This window comes from Tupaia chinensis, unplaced genomic scaffold (assembly GCF_000334495.1).
Source record: "Tupaia chinensis unplaced genomic scaffold, TupChi_1.0 Scaffold145814_1, whole genome shotgun sequence".
Lineage (NCBI taxonomy): Eukaryota > Metazoa > Chordata > Mammalia > Scandentia > Tupaiidae > Tupaia > Tupaia belangeri.
In genome coordinates this window covers 205320-213534 of record NW_006205672.1, presented here as the reverse complement: position 1 = coordinate 213534, position 8215 = coordinate 205320, and the positions used below count along the sequence as shown (strand labels likewise).

Below are 8215 nucleotides of genomic sequence, written 5' to 3'. Positions count from 1 at the left end.
CCGTCTGGAGCGTGGTGCACAGCTCTGAGCTCCGCGAACCGGGCCCCTGCCTTTCCCCGCCGGCCCACGCCCTTCCCTCCCCGGCGTTGCTCAAGCCTGACTCAGCCCGCCTGCCGCCCCGCCCTGCAGATCTGCGCTGGCCCTCCTCGGCCTTCTGTGCTAAGCGCACAGCTTCTCCTTAAAACTCCCGGAAGTCCCTTGTACTCCTGGAGACCTAACCAGTCTCTCATCTCGTCCTGCGAACCTTTTAGCTTTTTGTCTTTTCAGAATTAAAAGTTTTGCACAGTGGCTTTCGAGAAGTCTGTGTCGATGAGTGTTTTCCACGTCAGGGCTCTTTCGGGACAGTTAGGCAGGCGGAGATAGCCCGTTGGAAAAAGAAGGCTTGAACACGGTGGCCCACACTGCTTAAGATGCTGCTGCTGGAGGCTGAAGCCTCGTGGAAGGCCTGATTCTGTTCAGGCGCAACGGAAAATGGACCTGGCCAGGTGTGTGGCCTGTCCCTGTAGTCCTAGCTAGCTGGGAGGCTGGGGTAGGAGGATCTCCACAGTTGAGACCCTTTCAAAAACCAATTTCTCCCGCTCTCTCATAAATCAATGAGTAAACTTAGAAAAGAAAGAAAAAAAAGGGACTAGAAGTGTTAACATAGAATGTGGGTCTTAACTGCAGAGAAATTTCCTAAGAGTTAAGGGCTCTCTGTTCCTTCAGAGTGAAGATAAGGTGGTAGATAGGGATATTTAAAGGACAGGAGTGAAAAGGTCTAAGATAGAGACATAGTAAACTTGACTCAAGAGGGAATCACAGTGGCTAAGTTTTAACAAAGGACTTAGCCTTAGGGCTCAAAGCAACTACAGCTAAGGGCAACTGTTTCTATGCTACTTTCTAAGGCTTGCTCAGTAACAAAAAGTGCGGTAGATATGGTCTGCTGGTCCCACAAAGAATGGGATAAGAAGTCACCCAGACTATGTACCTGTTTTCTGAAACCCACTTCCTTATCAGAGAGCTAACCCATTTGCTCCCACTGCTAGGTGAAAACCCCTTGCCTCAGCATCTCTTTTGAAACTCTTTTCTGGGACCCTTTCCCATTTTAGGAGCTTGTCTTTTTTCTCTCAATACATTTCGCTTTGCTATCGCCTCCTGTTTGTGCTTCCAGTTCTTCGAGATCACAGGAAACGGACTCAGCAACCCATAAATCCTGTAACGAAGGTATTTAATAAAAGCAGTAATTATTGTTACTCGCCTCTGAAACTTTTCTCTAAACTGATGGCAATTAAACAAGACAAAAAACCCAAAATACAAACATCTGCAATTAAAAATTAACCTGTGTTAGTAAGACATTTAGCTATTACTCTACTTAGCAGTAGAGTTGGGAGTTGTATGAAGAATTAGACAGTCTGGGATCTAATCCTGGGTCTGTTAATTTCATTGCAATATTTTGACAAAACCCCTCACCCCTCCAGCTTCCATTTCCTTATTTGTAAACAAGTCACGTTCCTTTTCCTATTTCATAAGGTTGTTAGGACTGTCAAAGGATATGATGGTTTTGAAAGAGCTTTAACAACTGCAGAGTACATGTGAATGGAAGATAAGGGGCTTCAAGGGATTGTGTAAATCACTTCCTGGCACCTGCTTCTCTACCACTTAGTGCCAAAAACGTCACCTCAGCTCTTAGCTACTCCAGACCCACCAGATTTAGGAGTCCTCTTGAATATCCCACCTGCATTTAGTTGTTTTTTTTTAAATTTATTTTTATTGATTTATTTATTTTACATAATTTCACTGAACATCATAAAAAACGCATATCAAATGCGATTTTCCAGCCAGAATACACTATAAAGTGTCTTAATCATACATGTTATCATCAGCAAATAATTTTCCATTTCTTTCTCACCCTCTGCCATTTCCCATCCTCCTCCCACCCTGTCTCTGGCATCTGCAGTTGCTTTCCATTCCTTTATTCTTTCCCACATTGTATCGATTCACAAAATATCTTAATCCAGGGAACCAGCAGTTAGCGTAATGGCTATGTCGCTGGACTCCCACGTAGTCAACCGCATTGCACGTCCCAGACTCGGTGGCTTAAAACTCACGCTGGGTGCGTGTGTGTGCGTGCCCAAGATCCTGAGAGGAGAATGGAGGAGAAGGGATTGCAGCGTGACCATCCCCTCTGGGGGTTGATTTCTCACTTTCTGTCTCTGTCTGTGGCGAGCGCATGCGCCCTATAGCGAAAACCTCTCCAAAAAAAACCCCAACTTAATCCATCTAAATACTTTCAATAGTAAGTTCAGCTGATATATACTTATCTGTGAACAAAAGTTGACTTGAGACATGAAACTCTGTGGGTAGAATGAATATACTATAAAATAGCACACAGCTGAGGCTATATAGCTTACTGTGGTTCTTGAAATTTTTTAATTTCAAGAAAGGCAGTTTTACCTTTAATAAATCAAAATCAAAAAATGTTAAGAGAACTTTGCTTAATACTTAAAGCCAGGAAACAGGTTATGATTCTGTTCGAATAGTAGGTACATATACCTATCCGCAACTTGAGAGAAGACAAAACTCCTTAACACTGGAAAACAAAGCATAGAAGGTCAGTAATGTTTTAGTAGAAAGTCATAAAATTCTATTTCACCAGTTTAAACTCATGTACTTTATTTTCTGTTGTGGTCCGATCTTTTTGTTTAAATTCTGAAAGGTAATGTTCAACTCTGGACTTGTCCCTACCATTAAGCCAGCCATTTTCTTAGCTGTTTTAAAACTCTTATTTCTGTGTATCTGACTTTAGTTTTCCTGGGATAGCACTCCCTTCAGAACTTCTTGGAGAGCTGGTCTGGTGTTGGTTAATTCTTTCAGGTTTTGTTTATCTGAGAATGTTCTTGTCTTCTCTTCCTTGCTGGATATAGTATTCTTGGTTAAATAGTTTTTTCACTCAACACTTTGAATATATTTTTCCATTCTTTCCTGCTAGCATTGTTTCTGATGAGAGGTCTGCTATTAGCCTGATGGGATATCCTTTGTAGGCAACTTGACGTTTCTCTCTTGCCAGTGTTAATATTTGTTGACCATCTAATACACTTCCTCAAAGTTAAGGCATCTAAGATAGATACTGGAGCTCCAAGAACAATGGTTTTAAATGGTATTTGAGTTGTGGAGTGAGTTTGCAACCTGACAGCCATTTGCTTATATTGATAAATTGACAGACTTCTCCACTGAGTTTCTTGTCTTTGTCTGTGGTTTGGTCATTCTGGCTATAATGTGTCTTGGAGAAGATCTTCTTGGGTTGATCCTATTTGGGGTCCTTTGTATTTTCTTGGTCTGGATCTTTGAATGCCTTTCTAGGTTTGGGAAGTTTTCTTCCAGGATTTCATGGAATAAATTGTCAATGCCCTTATTAGTCTCTTCACCTTTTGGGATACTGATTATCTGGATGTTTAGACATTTAATGGTATCTAGTATTTCTTACATATTATTATTTTTGGGGACTATTTTCTCAGTCTTTTTGGTGGATTTTACTAGTTCAACGATCCTGTCTTCTACATCTGAGATTGTATTTTCTGTATGATCTAGTCTGCTTTTAATACTTTCAAAGGATGTTTTGACTTCCTGTATTATAGCCTTCATCTTCAACAGTTCCACTTGATTCTTTTTTATGGTGTGTACTTCCTCTTTCAGCTCTCGCAAGAACTTCCTCACCTCCTGGAACTCATTGGCTATTTTTTTCTGGTGTTCAGTGTCTCTCTTCTCTTTCATCTCTGTTAGCTTTGTCATTATGAGCACTCTAAATTCTTTTTTTTTTTATTTTGAGAGATTTTCGCTATAGGGCGTGTGCGCTCGCCAGACAGAGAGAGACATTAGAGACAGAAAGCGAGAAATCATCCCCCAGGGGGGATGGTCATGCCGCAATCCCTTCTCCTCCATTCTCCTCTTGGGATCTTGGGCACGCACACACACGCCCCGGGCCTGAGTTTTAAGCCACCAGGTCCGGGACACAAACCGCGGTTGACCACGTGGGAGTCCAGCGACATAGCCATTATGCTAACTGCTGGTTCCCAATACTCTAAATTCTTTATCCGACATTTCCATGAGTTCCATTGTACTGTCTGTGGATGAAGAGGAATTATTCTTTTCCCTTGGGGAGAGGCATTTTCTTGGGTTCGCATATTTCTTGTGCCCCTGTGGTGATTTATTGTCATCTGATGGGTTATTTATTTCTTCCTAATTTCTAGAAGACCAATCTGAGCAATCAGAGGCATACAGAAAGGTATGGTCTGCAAACTCTTTGGCCTTGCGTTTTTCTCCCTTTGTGTTGAAGATTCAGTGGAAGTTGAATAATATGAGGACCCAAATAGTATTAGAATTTTGGCAACTTTTCACTTAGACTTGTCTAGATACTCAGTGGGTGGAGGCTAAGCAGCAAAGTGATGAGGTAAATGAAAAAGGATAAGAAAACAGAGAGAAAGAAAAGAGAGAAAAATGGAAAAAGCAAGCAAACAAACAAAAGAATTATTTATCTATTAATTTTAAAAACAAAAAACGAGTTATTTATGTGTTAATTTTAAAAAACAAAAAATTCTCAGCAGAACATCTTCATTGTCTTATCTCTGAAATCGCTAGATCTCAGCTCTCATGGCAGACTCAGTCTTCTGGCCTGCCCTTTCTTTTTGCCTAGATGGGCGGGGAAGAGGAGAAGGGATTATTAGTAAGATAAAGGAGGATTTCAGAGCCAAGAAAAACTTCACCTTAAAAATTTTTTTAAGAAGAAAAATGAAAGGGGACCAGCAGGTGGCATGGTCGTTAAGGTGCTGGACAGTCCCACATAGCCAGTCACGGTTTGAGTCCCGGACCTGGTGGCTTGTTTTCTCACTTTCCCTCTCTCTCGCTCTCTGTGTCTCTCTCTGGCCAAATTAAAATAAATGAATGAATAAATAAAATTAAATAATTCAAAAAAAATTTTAAAAAAGAAAAATTAAAAAAAAAAGAAAAGACAGAGACAGAGAGATAGAGACAGAGAGAGACAAAGAGAAGGATACAGGTGCTCTACCAGGGTAAATTCTCAGCAGAACATCTCCATTGCCTTATCTCTGAAATCACTCGATCTCAGCTCTCATGGTGGACTCAGTCTTCTTCTGGCCTGCCCTTTCTTCTTGTGCCCACCTGCACTTTGAACTCAGTAGTTCAAGAAATGACTCGTTTTTCCCTGAAGCTGTTTCTCTCTCAGGCTACTCCATGTCTGCTAATGATGATGCCATTATTCTTCTGTTTTCCCCACTTGGGAACATTGGAGCTGTTGTTGACTTTAAATCCCTTTGTTACTACCTACTATTATCAAATGCTGAGTAATAGCAATTTTATTTTTAATAATCTCTCTTGGCCCTGTTCTCCATATTTTCTATTCCCACTTTTACTGTTCTAGTTTAGATTTACTCATCCCTGCTTTCCTCCAGTTTCCTGATTGATCTCTTGCCCTCCCCTCCCTTTACTCTATTGACTGTTAAAAACATTCCTAATGTGCCTCTCTCATCAACGGCCTACTTAAAAACAAAACAGCATGACAACATAAACAAAATGGTTCCCAGTGCCATTTATACCAAACAGATTCTTAGCCTCAATAACTTCTTTTACTTTAATTAATGAATTAATATTTCAGTTTCAGGAATTGTTTTTGTGAACCTATTGTGTACCTCACCTACAGTACTAGGCCCCACAAATAGAAACATGAAGGTCCTATGGTGCCTGCCTTTGACGAGGTCTGGATAGATTTTAAACCGCAGTGGTAGTCCAGTGATCCTGGGGGCTACTAGGGTTCTTTTTTTTTCTTCATAAGAGACAGAGAGAGGGCTGAGTACCCCCAACAGTGTCCCCATGCACTGATACATCCCCTGTGTCAGCTAGTCCAGATGATGGGCACCCGAGTGTGCTCATGACTCAAAGTGAGACCCTTTCCCTTGGGGGTCCAGTTACCTTAATGCTTTGCCATCTTCGGAACCCTGCTGGAGTTCTTTGATATCCTAAAGTGATATGGGAAATTTTCTGTGTAAGAGAATTTATTTCTGGGGAAGGGTCTATAGCTTTCATTGGATACTCAGAAAAATCAGCAATCACAAAATATTAACTCATTAGTCTAAAATTACTCCATACCTCGGTCCTCTCTAACTCCGGGGTCTACTGGGCGAGCGCGTGAACCGGTTCTCTGCAAGCCAGCCATGGCGCTTCACGTCCCCAAGGCTCCGGGCTTTGCCCAGATGCTCAAGGAAGGAGCGAAACACTTTTCAGGATTAGAAGAGGCTGTATATAGAAACATACAGGCTTGTAAGGAGCTTGCCCAGACCACTCGGACAGCGTATGGACCAAATGCAATGAACAAAATGGTTATCAACCACCTGGAGAAGTTATTTGTCACAAATGATGCAGCGACTATTTTAAGAGAGCTAGAAGTACAGCATCCTGCTGCAAAAATGATCGTAATGGCCTCTCACATGCAAGAGCAAGAGGTTGGAGATGGTACAAACTTTGTTCTTGTATTTGCTGGAGCTCTGCTGGAATTAGCTGAAGAACTTCTGCGAATTGGCCTGTCAGTTTCAGAGGTCATAGAAGGTTATGAAATAGCCTGCAGAAAAGCCCATGAGATTCTTCCTGATTTGGTATGTTGTTCAGCAAAAAACCTCCGAGATGTCGATGAAGTGTCATCTCTACTTCGTACCTCCATAATGAGTAAACGGTATGGTAATGAAGCATTTCTGGCGAAGCTTATTGCTCAGGCATGTGTATCTATTTTTCCTGATTCTGGCCATTTCAATGTTGATAACATCCGAGTTTGTAAGATTCTGGGCTCTGGTATCTACTCCTCTTCAGTATTGCATGGCATGGTTTTTAAAAAGGAAACTGAAGGTGATGTGACATCTGTCAAAGATGCAAAAATAGCTGTGTACTCTTGTCCTTTTGATGGCATGATAACAGAAACTAAGGGAACAGTATTGATAAAAACTGCTGAAGAATTGATGGATTTTAGTAAGGGAGAAGAAAATCTCATGGATGCACAAGTCAAAGCTATTGCTGATACTGGTGCAAATGTCATAGTAACAGGCGGCAAAGTGGCAGACATGGCTCTTCATTATGCAAACAAATACAACATCATGTTGGTGAGGCTAAATTCAAAATGGGATCTCAGAAGACTGTGTAAAACAGTTGGTGCTACAGCACTTCCTAGATTGACTCCTCCTGTCCTTGAAGAAATGGGACATTGTGACAGTGTTTACCTCTCAGAAGTTGGAGACACACAGGTGGTGGTTTTTAAGCATGGAAAAGAAGATGGTGCGATTTCTACGATAGTACTTCGAGGCTCCACAGGCAATCTGATGGATGATATAGAAAGGGCCGTGGATGATGGTGTTAATACTTTCAAAGTTCTCACAAGGGATAAACGACTTGTACCTGGAGGTGGAGCAACAGAAATTGAATTGGCCAAACAGATCACATCATATGGAGAGACATGTCCTGGACTTGAACAGTATGCTATTAAGAAGTTTGCTGAAGCTTTTGAAGCTATTCCCCGGGCCTTGGCAGAAAACTCTGGAGTTAAGGCCAATGAAGTTACCTCTAAACTTTATGCCGTACATCAAGAAGGAAATAAGACTGTAGGATTAGATATTGAGGCTGAAGTTCCTGCTGTAAAGGACATGTTGGAAGCTGGTATACTAGATACTTATCTGGGAAAATATTGGGCTATCAAACTAGCTACTAATGCTGCAGTGACTGTACTTAGAGTGGATCAGATCATCATGGCAAAACCAGCTGGTGGGCCCAAGCCTCCAAGTGGGAAGAAAGATTGGGATGATGACCAAAACGATTGAATGGCTTAATTTTTAGTGTAGGTGAAGGCTGTATTTGTAGTAGTACTCTAGGAATTGCCTGATGTTTTCTTATTCTTAAATTAAGAAGTGTTTTTTGTTCGTATCCTTAGATGGATGGTATAAATAAATGTGCTGTTACTGTCTAAAAAAAAAAAAATCTGCAGAAGGGGCAGCCCCGGTGGCCAAGTTCTGCAGGATTTGACTCTGTGCCCACTGTCACAGCTGATTGGATGGCGGTAGCACTGGCTTAAGGACTGCCAAGTCATAGGATGGCCAGTAGTACATGTTCCACGACATGGCATGAAGAGATGCACAGACGCAGCAAATTTGCTTCTTGTTCTTGGGAAACTGAAATTAGAAACAAG

At 41.5% G+C, this 8215-nt stretch overlaps 1 pseudogene; it reads left to right on the top strand.

The window, feature by feature from the left end:
- The first annotated feature begins 6171 nt into the window (after nucleotides 1–6171).
- LOC102481270 (T-complex protein 1 subunit theta pseudogene) lies at nucleotides 6172–8007 on the top strand (annotated as a pseudogene).
- Nucleotides 8008–8215: the final 208 nt, after the last annotated feature.